The 14,932-nt window shown below is 39.2% G+C and overlaps 1 long non-coding RNA gene across 1 annotated transcript; it reads right to left on the reverse strand.

Moving 5' to 3' along the window:
* Window positions 1–13,636: 13,636 nt before the first annotated feature.
* On the reverse strand, window positions 13,637–14,373 carry LOC128775603 (uncharacterized). Its single transcript, XR_008420439.1, has 2 exons — window positions 13,794–14,373; window positions 13,637–13,715 (listed from the first exon to the last, which is right to left on the reverse strand). It is a non-coding gene; the product is annotated as an uncharacterized LOC128775603 (long non-coding RNA).
* Window positions 14,374–14,932: the final 559 nt, after the last annotated feature.

Here is a 14,932-nt window from a genome sequence, read left to right on the forward strand (position 1 = left end):
TCATTTTAAAATGCAGTCTGACAACCATAGTCTTTATTTGGGAGATGTCGGCTTTCTTCATTGTTATCACTACTTTTATATTTAAGTTTAAGTCTATCACCTTCAATTTATTTTCTATCGATTGCACCTGTTCCATGCTTCATTTTTCTCTTTTCTTTCCTTATTTTGGTTTAATTAAAGCACTTTAAAAAATCATTTCTCTTCTCCTTCTATTTACTTGATAGTTTTAGTCTTTCATTGTTCTTTCGGCCGCAACCCTAGATATTACAACCAGCTTCCTGGGCTTAATTGTAAGTATCTTACCACTTCCAAAGCAATGAGGGGGTCCTTCCTATTGTTATCATGTTGAGGGGGATGAGTAACTCCACTTTTAAATTCTGAGGTAGTTGTAGATTCACATGCAAGTGCAAGATTTAACACAGAGAGATCCTATGTACCCTGGCTTTCATTTCCCCTTATGGTAATATCTTGCAAAACTGTAGAAAAGTATCACAGCTAAGGTATTGACATAGATGCACTCTATTGATCTTATTCAGATTCCTTCATATTACTTATCTGTGTGTGTGTGTGTGTGTGTGTGTGTGTGTGTGTGTGTGTTTCTAGCGATCTTATCACATGCGTAGATCTGTGTATCCACCACAACAGTCAAGGTCTAGAAGAACTCCATCACTAGAGGTTTCCTCATATGTACTTTTATTTTTTAATATATTTTTAAAATGTTTATTCAGTTACTTTTTTACAGAGACAGAGAGCGCAAGTAGGGGAGGGGCAGATAGAGAGAGGGAGACACAGAATCCAAAGCCGGCTCTGGGATCTGAGCTAACAGTGGGGCTTGCACCCACGAACTATGAAATCATGATCTGAACCTAAGTCAGTCGCTCAGCCAACTGAGCCACCCAGGGGTGCCCCTCTTTATATGTGCTTTTAAAATAACCCCATCCTGTACTGTTTCCCATTTCACCCCCATTCCTAACACCTGAAAACACTAATCTGTTCCTTTGTTTTTGGGTGTTTTTTTCATGTGTATTTATTTATTTTGAGACAGATAAAATCCCGAGCAGGCTCCTTTGAGAGTGAGAAAACCCAAGCAGGCTCCATGCTCAATGCAAAGCACCATGTGGGGCTCCATCCCACAACCCTGGGATCATGACCTGAGCCAAAATCAAGAGTTGGACCCTCAACTGACTGAGACACCCAGGTACTCCTGTTCTCCTTTTGTAGAACTGTCATTCTGACTTACTTATACTGTTTTTGAGTATTTATACGTATGGCGTTCTCAGTGGTGGCTCTGGGTATTACAATACACACACGTGACTTATCACAGCCCATTGGTATCAATGTTTTGCCACGTTGAGTAAAGTGTGGAAACCCCACTTCCTCTTAGGTCCCTTACCTTACCCACTTGTCTCGAGTGTCCCATGTTGTTATATTTTCTGTTTCAATCACCAAATATCATTTATAAAACTCATGAGAAGGAGGATCTCTTGTATATACTGATATTTTTGTTCTTTCTCTTGTTCCTGCTTCTTTCCTGCAGGATTTCTTCTTTTATCATTTCCTTTCTGTCTGAAAATTTTCCTTTAGCCATGTTTTAAGGGGAGGTCTTCGTGTGGCATTTACTTGAGAATGTCTTAATTCCTTTTCATTCCTGAAAGATCATTCTCCTAAACATAAAATGCATAGTTAACCGTTCTGTCTTTCAGCATTTGACAAAATGGTTTCCAACTGACCTCCATGATTCCAGATGAAAAAACCACTATCATTCAAACTGGTGTCCCCTATAGAGAGGGTGTATTTTCCCTCCGTGGCTGTGTTCAAGATTTTTTATTTGTCTTTAGTCTTTCAGTAGTTTGATTATGACCCGCCTCAGCATGGATTTCTTTGAGTTTATTCTATTCAAGATTCACATGGATTCTTGAATCTGTAGGTTTATATCTTTCTCAAAATTTGGGAGGTTTCAGCTGCCAATTATTTGAATCTCAGGTTTCCAGCAACATTTCCTTAAATACGTATTCAGAGGTTCCCTTTCCTTCTTGTTATTGGACTCCAATCATACAAATAATGAATCTTCTGTTATTGTCCCTCAAGTCTCGGAAGCTCTGTTTATTCTTTTCAGTCTATTTTTCTCTCTATTGTTCAGATTGTATCAATTATATTGCTTTGTTCCCAAGTTCACTGATTCTGTCTTCTGTCATTTCCATTTCTGTCCATCCACTGAGTTTTTCATTTCTGCTATTGAAACATTCAGCTCTATGAGTTTTACTTGGCTTTTCTCTATAGCTTTTATTTATCTGCTGAGATTTACTATTTTTAACTTGTTTGAAGAGAATTCATAATGCATTTGTTGAGGTATTATTATGATGGCCGATTTAAAATCTTTGCCACATAATTTCAACATCTGATTCATCTCAATGCTGGCAACCGTTGACTGTCTTTTTTCTGCCAAGTTGTGAATTTCCTGGTTCTTGGTGTAATGGGTGGTTTTCAATTATATCCTGGACATTTGGATTCTTGGGTTAGGAGATTCTGGGTCCTATTTAAAAATTGTAAAGCAGGAAGTCACCCTAATTAGGTATAGTACACAGGTCCTTGTTCACTTTTGTAAACTAGGGTCTCAGTGACTATTCAATTGTTGGGGCCTTGGCAGTTTTATTTTTATCTGTTCAGTATTTGTTTCTGCTGGGATTCCCTCTGATCCCTGCCTATGCCACCCAAGGGCAAAAGAAGTTTCCCTGGCCAACCTATCTGTTACCTCCGGATGGGGGAAGGGACTCTCCAGACCCCAGGGAGGGAGACTGTTTCCAAGGCCTGGCAGGTTGTTGTAGTGGGATTCCCCTTGTCTGTTTGCCTGGATGCCTGGTATCTCCACATAGGGGAAGGGACTCTCCATCCCAAGAGGATTGTCTTTATTATCCCTCTTCCCCACAACTCAGCCACAAGTGACCAGCCCAGGAGACTCCTTTGTTCCCACTGATGGAACGCTGCCTTCCCCACTCAGAGATTCTTAGTGGCTTTGAAATTAGGTGGGTTTTTTTGTTGTTTTTTGTGTTTTTGTTTTGTTTTTGTTTTTGTTTTTTTGCCATTAACTGCTTCTAGGATTTTGTCTCCATCTTTGGGTCTCAGCAGCCTGACTGAGATGTGCTTGGATTTCATTTTCTTTGTACTTATACTATTTTGGCTTCTCTTAGCTCCTTGAATCGTGGGCTGATGCCTATTGTCAAAATTTAAAACTCTTGGCCATTATCTCTTTAAATAATGCTTCTGCTCCATTATCTCTCCTTTCTGGGAATCTAATTACATAAATGTGTGATCCCAAATGTGTCCTGTGTTCTTGTCCATGTCCTCTACCCACTTCTCACTCTAAGTTTTAATCTGGCTGTTTTCTTCCACCTCATTGTCACTTTAGCTCTGTCTATTTGCTACTAAATGCATCTGTATAGTTTCAATTATCATATTTTACACTGAAAATCATTTTCATTTCATACCTTACTTTCTATTCTCTCTGTTGTCTTCCTTCTTGCCATTTATTTCCTTGAATGTATTAGGTTGTACAATTAAATTGAAACCAGTGTTTGAGAACTCTAATTTCTGGACTTCCCTGTGATTTTGATTCCACTACATGTGATTACTACTGTTTTTGGTCATTTGGTCTTGACTCCAATTACTTGATACTCCTCGTGATTTGATATTACATACCGGACATTATGCACACAAAATATTAGAGGCAGTTTGACCCTCTGGGTGCTTCCAGATGGGGAAGATGGGGTTTATTTCTGTTAGTGACAAGCATTTAGTGTGGAAGCAAATCAGCTTAGTGCCACCAAGTCTTGAGTTGTTTCAATCTTCGTGACAGTGCTTATTTCTGGCTTTGCCTCTGAGGGTCCCGGCTGAAAGCCTGGGTTTATTAGGGTTAAACTACCTTCACGGTTCCTAAACTGTGATTTTGGTGCATTCCCCACCACAAGAGTGGAGGAAGTTTTCTTCCATGTCATAGCTCCCCCCCAGCTACAAAACTCCAAGTACTTTGAAGGGAAATGCAGCACCAGATACACAGTTCACCTTGGTTTCAAGAATCAACTCCCTTGCTTCCAAGAATCATGTTGCTTTAAGTCTTGTTGCTTTGATAGGTCTCCAATGACTTCAAATTTTTAAGAATCTAGCACTTCTGGTTTTAATGGCTGGAATAGTTTGTGTACAACGGGCCACCTGACCATTATCTGAAGAAATTTTTCTCTTTGTTATCTATTTTAATCCCTGATAGTAATAGCATTACTTTTACACAAATTCGGCTCTTTTTGATAAATGTTGTAGTTAGCTTCACCTCTTAATGCCTTCCCATAAACCTTAGTAATATTGTTTACTAGAATAATTTTATAAGATTTTAGACTGAAATTTGTCAAGAATTGATATCTTTACTACTTTCAGTTTTTCCATTCAGAAATATAACTCACGATTAAATGTTTCTGTTATACATTTCAATCAAGTTTCTCTTGTACGTTCTGCACATTTTCTCAGGATTATTGATGGATACTTTATCTATTTGTATTGTACTCTTAGAATAGAATTTTATTATTAATTAATTTAACTAGTTACTACTAGTATCCAAGTCTATTGTCCATTTTATATTTGGTAAGTTTGGCTAAGTGTTATAGTTACTTCCCATGGCTTGTTTTCAGTGCAGAATTTCTTAAAGACATTAATATTCCAATATGTGCTGTCAATATCCATGATGTTGATTTAATGTGTAACATTTCCAGTTATGTGTTCTGGAAAACTTTTTATTTTTAACATACCAATTAAGATTAATATCTCATGGAACATGTATTCTGTGGACACTATTCAGAAAATGTTTCAACAGACCTTTTCACTAAAATGATTTATGGTCCTGGTTTTAACCATTAGCAAATGAAATCCCCACCTTGCAAATCTGTGATATATTATAGTTTCTATCTGATGTGTGTGTATGTGTGTGTGTGTGTGTGTGTGTGTGTATGGCATGTTCATTCTGTTGCTTTATACTTTATATTTTAACTCTTTACAAATGTTTGATACTAGGATTAGTCTAGATTATGAATTATGTTGACTTTAACTATTTCCAGTCTACAGAAATGCAATATGCTATGAATGTGGCACATGAGACTTCACACCCAGTTGTTACAGAACAATCACAAGAAACACCATTAATCAATCAGAGAACCCTTTCCTTTTGAGTCCAGATGTAGCCTCAGAATCCTTTACAATCATGTTTTGTAGGAAGCCATAGAAACAGGTCAGAAGTGATGTACAAGATAAAAATTGTGCTATCCCTGCAATAATGTTTGTCCCTTTGATGACTCTTATTGAATTGACTCTTGTTAGAATAAATTTTATTTTATATTTCATCAGTAACATCAGTGTTTGGATTCAAATTTAACCAAATTTATAATAATTAAATTTACTTTTCACCTTTAGTACTTTTATACCTTAAGTCTCCTATTCTTTCTTTTTCAATTACTTTATTTAAATTCACAGTGTAGTATTGGTTTCAGGAGAAGAACCCAGTGATTCATCATTTACATATGACACCCAGAGCTCATCCCAAAAAAGTGCCCTCCTTAATGTCCATCCTCCATTTAACCTATCCCCCCCACCTCCCCTCCCACAACCCTCAGTTTGTTCTCTGTATTCAAGAGTGTCTTATGGTTTGCCTCCCTCTCTGTTTTTACCTTATTTTTCCTTCCCCTCCTCTATGTCCCATCTGCTGAGTTTCTCAAATTCCACATATGAGTGAATTCATACAATATCTGTCTTCCTCTGACTGACTTATTTCGCTTAGCATAATACCCTCCAGTTCCATCTATGTTGTGCAAATGGCAAGATTTCATTGTTTTTGATTGCTGAGTAGTATTCCAATGTGTGTGTGTGTGTGTGTGTACATATATACACACCATATCTTCTTTATCTATTCATCAGTCCGTGGATATTTGGGTTCTTTCCGTAATCTGGCTATTGTTGACAGTACTGCCATAAACATTGGGTTGCATGTGCCCCTTCGAATCATCATTTTCGTGTCCTTTGGAGAAACACCTAGTAGTGCAATTATTGTTTGTGGGTAGTTCTATTTTTAATTTTTTGAGGAACCTCCATACTGTTTTCCAGAGTGGCTGCACCAGTTTGCATCCCCACCAATTGTGCAAAAGGGTTCCCTTTTCTTCACATCCTCACCAACATCTGTTGTTTCCTGAGTTGTTAATTTTAGCCATTCTAACTGGTATGAGGTGTTATCTCACTGTGGTTTGGATTTGTATTTCCCTAATGATGGGTGATGTTGAGCATCTTTTCATGTGTCTGCTAGCCATCTGGATGTCTTCTTTGAAGAAATGTCTATTCATGTCTTCTGCCCATTTCTTCACTAGATTATTTGGTTTTTGGGTGTTGAGTTTGATAAGATCTTTATAGATTTTGGATACTAACACTTAATCTGATATGTCAATTGCAAATATCTTCTCCCATTCCGTCAGTTGCCTTTTAGTGTTATTTATTGTTTCCTTTGCCATGCAGAAGTTTTTATCTTGATGAGGTCCCAATAGTTTATTTTTGCTTTTGTTTCCTTTGCCTCTGGAGACGTGTCTAGTAAGAAGTTGCTGCAACCTGGCAAGGTCAAAAAGGTGGCTGCCTATTCTTTCCTATAGGATTTTGATGGTTTCTTGTCTTATATTTAACTCTTTCATCCGTTTTGAATTTATTTTTGTGTATGGTGTAAGAAGGTGGTCCAGTTTCATTCTTCAGCATGTTGCTTTCCAGTTTTTCCAGAAAATTTCCTGTTCTTAATTGATTAACTTTGATTCATTTTTTGGTTGGCTAACACAAATTTTAGGTCATTATTAAAAGAAGGTTATGTAAGTGGTACATTGTGTCTTTGGATATCTGGAAATGTCTTTTTACAACCTCCAAATATGAATAAAAAATTTAGTGGCACAACACATTCGCAAGTCATATCTTTTGCACTAAAAATTCTACAGATGCTATTTCTTTTTTTTCCCCTCATGACACTGTTACAGAGGAAAGCTAAGAAATAGCAATATGTATTAAACATTTGTGGGTAATCTATTTCTTCATTTTTTCCCCTTTTTCTTGGTACTTATAAGAGTTTTTGTTGTTACCATAATCTGTGTAATTCAAGCATCTTTCCAAGGCAGAGCTGGTAGATTTCTGTCCATTAACATTGCCTGGATATCAGTGCACTCCTATATTAGTTCAGAAAATTTTTCATCAGTTTTATATTCATATATATTAGTTCTGATCTATAGCTTTGCTTCCTTCTTTTACAAGACCTATAACACTTGGCCAGCCTTTTGTCTCTGTCCTCTAGAATTACCAGTTTCTTTTCATTTTTTCATGTGTTTTCTCCTCTCCTCAGAAAACTAATAAAGTTTCTCCTGGTTTTCACTCTATATGTTTATCTAATTCAACAGTGTGAGACTTGTTCTTTTCTGATTTAACCAATTTTTAGAATGTGTGAATTGAATGGGATACAAAATTCAATAAGCCTTCAAAATATTGGTAGAAATATACATGCAGCCCAACAAACAGACTTAACAAAGAAAGAATCTTAATAAAGAGACATCAAGTATTTCGTAAAGGAACCTAATGGAAATTCAGGGGTTCAGAATAGTAATAACTGAGATGAGAATTTTGCCTAAAGGGTTAAACAGCAAATTTTAGATGGCAGATAAAAGATTGAGTAACCTCAAAACAGAACAAAGAAAGTTATTCAATATAGCAAAGATAAAACATTAAATGATGAGCATACTTTCTGAGACCTATGATACAAATTCAAGTTTATAGAGTCCCAGAAAAATAAGAGAGAGTAAAAAGAGCATTAAAATTATTTGAAGAAATAGTGGATAAAAACTTCCCAAACTTGATTAAAAATATTGATCTAAATATCCAAGAAGTTCAATAAATTCCAAGTTGGACAACCATAAGAGATGTACATTTAGACACAGTTAAATTTTCAAAAGACAAACATGAAGAGAATTTTGAAAGGATTAGGAGAAAAAGGACTCATCCTGTACACGAGAAAAACAACATAATTAAAGCTGTCTTCTTATCAGAAACAATGCAGACCAGAAAGCAAGGAAAAGAAATATTCAAAGTGCTAAAAGAAAAACCATCAAACCAAGAATTATACACCCAATAAAACTATCCTTCAAAAATAAAGGAAAAAAATTTTTCCAGCTAAACAAGACTGAAATATAGTGTTGGTAGCATATCTGCCTTACAATAACTGCCTAAAAATCCTTCCAACCAAATGAAAGTGGTGCAAGAAAGCAACTCAAATCCACAGGATGAAATAATGAGCACTGGAAATCATAAATATGTGGATAAGTACAAGACATTCTATGAACACACTTTCTCATTCATTTTTCTAACTTCTCTAGCAGACATAAGACACTACAAAGCAAAAATGTATAGTACTGTATTCTTAAATTAATAACCACAATAGATATAATCTATATGATAGCAGTAACTCAAAGGAGGGGTGATTAGAAGAAGATGTGTTAGAGCAAAGTTTCTATCTCAAGTAAATTGTGATAAAGTGTATGTTGTAATCCCTAGTATAATTGCTAAGAAGGTAAAGTTTTAAAGTGTACTAGAAAGCAGAGAAGTTAAAATAGTGCATTAAGAATATTTATCTAATGGAGGAAGGTGTGGGTGTGGGAAGAGTGAAGTATACAACAGGAACACAAAGATCTGCCAGGACAGAAAATCCTGAGGGACACACAGAAATGACAGAAGCAAAGGATCCCTGGGGGCTCTTGAGGCCAAGAGGCCAGAAGGATCTTCAGGAGGTGAGGACATCTCTGGTAGGACAGCAAGTCCAGAGTTGGCCTCCAGCACCACTGAGTTTCTTCAGGCCAGGTGACTTCAGTTTCTTGAGCCAGACCACCTCCTAGCACTGCAGTCTTATCCTCACATCCTCTGGAACATCTATCGACCAGGCTTCCTCCCATGGCCCAAATCCCTGGTCTCAGCCTCCATCAAAATCCCCACAAGACTGGACTGAGCCACTATGTGAAGTTCTTCAGCTTCTGTGCCAAGATGCCTATGGAGAAGAAGGCACTTGAGATGGTGGAGAAATGCCTGGACAATTATTTCCAGCATCTATGTGATGACCTGGATGTCACCAGCTCATGCTGGCTACAAGACTGTGGGGCCAGAGGACCTGGAACTTCTGATGCAATCACAGGGCCTAGTCAACAACCAAGTCTCCCTGCATGTGCTTGTGGAGTGATACCTGTCCCTGGAGTACCAGCAGCTTCTCATTCCTTGTAAATTCAGTGGCAACTCTGTCTTCCCTGTCCAGTAGTGGCCAGGCCTCAACACCTACCCCACCTAGAACCACTTGGCTTCACATACTTTTGCAGGCTTCCTCCCCACCTCCCCAGCATCAATAAAGTGATTTGAAAAATAAAAAAAAGAACACTTATCTAGCACAAAAGAAGGCAGTAGAAGAGTAACAGAAGAACAAAGACATGAGACAGGTAAAGAACAGATCTTCAAAATTGGCAGTCATAAATCCATCCATATGAATGATTACATTAAAAGTAAATGGACGAAACTCCCCATTCAAAAGGTATGAATTGTCGGACTGTATTCAAAAAACAAGACCCAAATATATGCTGTCTACAGAAAATACATACTAGATTCAAAGACACAAATAGTAAATCAAAAGGATGAGAAAAGATGTAACATGCAAACAATAACTATGGAAACAATGAGATGGCTACACTGATAGCAGATAAAATAGCCCACAAGAAGAAACCAATTGTGTTAGAGACAAGGAGAGGAATTTCATGACAAAAGAGTCAATGCATCAGGAAGATACAACAATTATAAATATATATGCACTTAATAACAGAGCTAAAAACACATAAAGCAAAAACAGAAATGAAAGGAAAAATATCCACTTTGTCAATAACAGTTGGAAACTACAATGACTCTCTTTCAATAATTGATAGAATAATTAGTCAGAAAATTGGCAAAAAATATACAAGGTTTGAACAGCATTCTCCACCAACTTGACCTGACAATTACAGGACACTCCTAAATGACATTTACACTCTTGTGGACTGCAGAGAACATATTCTTTTCAAGTACCCATGAAATATTATCCAGGAGAAACCATATTCTGGGTCACAAAACAACCTCAATGAATTTAAAAGATTGAAATCATATAAAATATGTTCTCTGAGCACAATAGAATTAAATAAGATCCATAGCAGAAAGAAATCTGGGAAAACCCCAAATATTTGGAAATTAAGTAGCACAATTTTAAATAACCAGTGTGTCCAAAAAAATCACAAGGGAAATAATAAAATATTTTTAATTACAAAAAAATGAAAACACAGATATCAAAATTTATGGGATACAGTTTAAACCGTGCTTATGGGGAAATTTACATCTTTAACATCTATATGAGAAAAGCAGAATCAATAGATCTGTTGATCTATTGATCTCAGATCAATACCCTAAGCTTTGGGCTTAAGAAACTAGAAACTAAACTCAAGCTCACGGAAGGAAGAGCCCATGCCACATGGTGACCCTATCCTGGACATCAAGGGCTCTCATAGTGCAATCTAGGATGGAATATAAATCACAGACCTGGCATTTTTTCTCCAGTGGGCCAGGGACTAGAGTTTAGGTTGTTTGAGCTATAGGATCTCTGTGGCAGCTGCTCAACTCTATGGTTGTAGCATGAAAGCAGTCATAGACAACTGTTTATAAATGTAAGAACCATCCTCAGCTTACAGGTGGAATAAAAAGAGGCAGTTGGCCAAATGTGGCCCATGGGCCACAGTTTTTACATCTTCGTATAGATGATACATTGATTTCTTTTAAAGAAAGAAATACACTGTAAGCATTGAGCCCCATAGAGGAAGGAGTTATATCTGTTCAGTTCTGTATCTCCCATCCGTGTGTACATGAGATAACACAAAATGTGGGCATCTTGGGGAATCTCTAGGATGAAAAAGAAGAAGCAGCTGGCTTACCAGTAGTAGTAGTTTCCAGAAATGTGATTAGTTCTGGTAAATCCAAGAGGGAAAGGACAAAAGGTGGGATCTAACACATAGCACAAGCCTATTATATGTACATTATTTCATTAATCTTTACAAAATCTTCCCTTTCACACACACCGAAGCTGAGGTCGAGAGCAGCTACGTAACGTGCATAAGATCCCATAAATAGTAAGAAACCAGAGGAGGAATGGAAGAGATTTGTATCTCCGAAACTCAAGGTCTTTTCGTGAAACCAGGCTCCCTTGCCTTGCTGGCCATGATCTCATACTTGGCGGTTTCTACCACTGCTGTTTCCAGCACTTGTCTTTCAGTATTAGTACATACAGATCACAACCTCCTCTTAGGGAACCATAAGCCTAGATTCTAGCAACTGCTCTCCGTCACTTCCTGCAAGTCCTCCTAGCGGTCACACAACATGGCTTGAGCCTCAAAGTTCCCAGCTTTGTAACGGGCATATCAGGTATCAGGAAGATCAGGGAGATAATGGGAGTGAAAATATTCTGAAAACCACTAGCCATTATACAAATTGATGGCGGCCCTTTCAGTCACCCCTAACTGGCTCCAGCCTTGCTTTTTCTTTTCCAGAAATGGACACACCTTTGTGAATCAATCACTGTGCTTTATTAGCATGTGCAAGCTTGTTCTACATGCAGTGCGTGACTGGATGAAGCCCTCGTTTCTCTGTAGGCTTGAGTGTGGGAGAGATCTGTATCTGTGGGGTGTTCAGATATCTAGGACACCATGTTCTCTTGATAAGTCAATCTTTTACTGATTGGATTTTAACTCCCCCCCCCCCCCACACACACCCAGTAGCTCCTTCTGGATACTATTTATTCCTGGAAAACGGAATATAACAATGTAGTACTCACCACCCCTCCCTCCTAACTCATAGCACAATAGGTGGTAAAAAAAAAAACAAACACAAACAAAGAACAAAAAAAAAAAAAACTCCCATAAAAAGGAGGCAGTGGGACTGTCTGGTTTGGAATCCAATGAACCTCAGAATGCTTAAACTTTTGGGTTAGATAAACATCAAGAAGTAGAACGCTTATCTGGAAACTTTGAACTTTCAGTGCCTATTTGGGTAGGAAATATCATGAGATTAAGTTTTGTTGCCTGATTTCCAGAACTTCCTGATTTTTCGAAGGGGCCAGAAATTCTTTGAAAAGAGAAAAAGGGAAAAAGAAAAGCCACTGTGGTGTCCAGCTGCTTCTGACAGGGAGTGGAGTGGAGAGAGCCACACAGAAGTGTCTGGGGACCACCTCTTTTCTCTGCCCTCTTAGTAAAGCCTGCCTCCGACACCCCAGCTCCAGCCAACTACTTTAGCTGCTCCTGGGGAATTTCTGAATTTCACTGTACCTGGTAGTTATATCTTTCTTTGGAGGAAGGCTGGCTCAGACCTTCTATTCCTCGAGTCTCCAATTCCTCATCTGGAAAACAGGAACAGAGACGCCCACTTCACGAGGCTCTCAGGGGGATTGTCCCTGGCTGAGGTGATTCCAAAGGAGAATGGGACAGAGGGAAGAAGAGCTTCCTCCTCTGTCTCCTGCCCTCCCTAGCAGTCTAGGGGAGCAAGCCAATTGGGCCCCCACAAGATCTGATTCTCTTCAGTCAGTGCAAACCCACCCACAGTGGGGCAAACAGGAAGTGCACCGACAGAGGTTTACAGAGACCAATTTAAGATGGCGGAGCGCTCTGAGCACGGATGGTGTATGTTAAACCACAAAAATTCACCAGATAATTGTCAATCCAGGACATCTCAGAATAACAATCTTGATCTTTTCTTTTTTTTTTTTTTCCAATGTGTAAATTGGGTAAGAAATATCTTCTTACTCGTTATGGATCGTAATCCTCATCCTTCTCATTTCTCCTTATTCTAAATGCCCATACAATTAGAGTTGATCTCTGTTTGGCAGTTTCCCTCTTACAGATCTAGCGTAAGATGATTTTGTTCACCATTACATCATTAGCAGTGGCATATTCCCCAGCAGGTGAGAGGAACAATATAATTATATGATGCTGTTTTCACCATGGATTAAAGCCCCAGGGATATAAGTGCCCCGAGAACAAATCTGTCTTCTTCTGCCTATGCGTCCTCCACCACAGGGCTCAACATCTTACCTTCCAAATAGCAAGTGCTCAATAAATATCAAATAAAGGGATGAATGGATGAAAGCATTGAACATCTAGTGAATACTTCTGGTGAGCAAGCTGAAGAGAAAACAATCGTGAGGTGAGTTCCCTGCCCTGTAGGAGGATATAATTTACTTGAGAAGGGATGATATTGATACAGAGATTTAGGGAATGGGTGTCAGGGAAGTTTAAGTGCCATACAGTGCGTGAAGACAGCAGATACTGATGAAAATGTACCATAGGAATGAGGGCAGAGGGCTGGGGCCACCTTTGGGGGATGGGAAGACTGACCCAACCTCCTAGGAAAGGCTGCCGAGACCAGAAGATGTAGGGAAGGACATTGACATGTTGCCATGCCCTTGGCCCACGTCTTTCAATAACATTCCACTTACAAAGGTAAACAAAACAAAACAAAACAAAAACCAAGGCCATGCAGTAAATAGTGGAGGTAGGATTTTAATCCAGACGTACCTGACTCTTCAAGGAGTATTTTCTTACTCTAGTTGGGAATTCCTTCCACTGGAAAATAGGAAGAGGGAATCAGTAAAGGGGGAATGGCGTGAGAAAGGCCCAGGAACAGGAAGCAGAAACGGTAACCTGGAGTGGAGGTCACATCCAGGGGGACCTTGCTGGACTCAGATCAATGCTGGATGTAGAGGTCCTTCAAGAGCAAGGTCTGTGGTTTGGACCCTGGTCCATGCCGAGAATAGGGGATTTTGAGGGATGTTCAAAGAGAATCAGTATTCCAGCAAAACTCATCAAGCTTTTCTATAAAGGGAAAGATAAAAGGGAGAACCAGAGGTCAGGAATGGAGATTAGTGGAAGGGCCCAGAGGAACGCTGCTAAGAGCCTTGCTGAAGTGGGTCATTCATTCATTTTCTTAAGGATTTATTTTCTTAGGTATTCATTCTCTTCATTCATTCATTCATTCATTCACTCACTTGTTCTGTTAAGACTCTCTTCAGGGGCGCCTGGGTGGCTCAGTCGGTTAAGCATCCGACTTCAGCTCAGGTCACGATCTCACGGACTGTGAGTTCGAGCCCCGTGTCAGGCTCTGGGCTGATGGCTCAGAGCCTGGAACCTGCTTCCGGTTCTGTGTCTCTCTCTCTCTCTCTGCCCCTCCCCCATTCATGCTCTGTCTCCCTCTGTCTCAAAAATAAATAAACGTTAAAAAAAATTTTTTTTTTAAAAAGACTCTCTTCGTATGTTCCTCTAGGTGCTAGACATACAGTGAAAGAACAAGACAGATTCGGAAAAGCAGGACGGGAACGTGGAGAGGAAAACGTGAGTGAGTGACACTTTGTGCCATCTTTGAATTTGAGGGTAAGGAGGAGGTTCCAGGACCAGGGGGCAACCAGAAGGAGAGGTGGGTGCCTCGGTCTGGGGGACAGGAGATGTTTTAGGTGTTACGAGAAAGCAAAGTTAAGAGATGGAGGTGGCCAGTGACTCATCTGTGACTTGACGCCTCTTTCTTCTAAAGGCAGAACTATTTTCTTTCCTCCCATTGTGGAGTTTCCAAAGCCGGGATCCTGGCAACTCCTCAGGAATGACTTGCCAAGCAGTGTGTGCCTTGGGATGGTGGTCACCCCGACCTCGACCCACCAGGTGTTATACATGTGAACTTGGTGAAAATGCCCAAGGGCCCGCGGCGCTGGCCTCGTCCCATCCGTACACCTGTCACTGGTTTTCTGGGTGAGTTACACTGAGACAGCTCTCCTGACGTCAAAATGTTCTAA

The sequence above is a fragment of the Panthera pardus genome, unplaced genomic scaffold (assembly GCF_024362965.1).
Source record: "Panthera pardus isolate Hobbes unplaced genomic scaffold, ASM2436296v1 HiC_scaffold_8, whole genome shotgun sequence".
NCBI classification, from domain to species: Eukaryota; Metazoa; Chordata; class Mammalia; order Carnivora; family Felidae; genus Panthera; species Panthera pardus.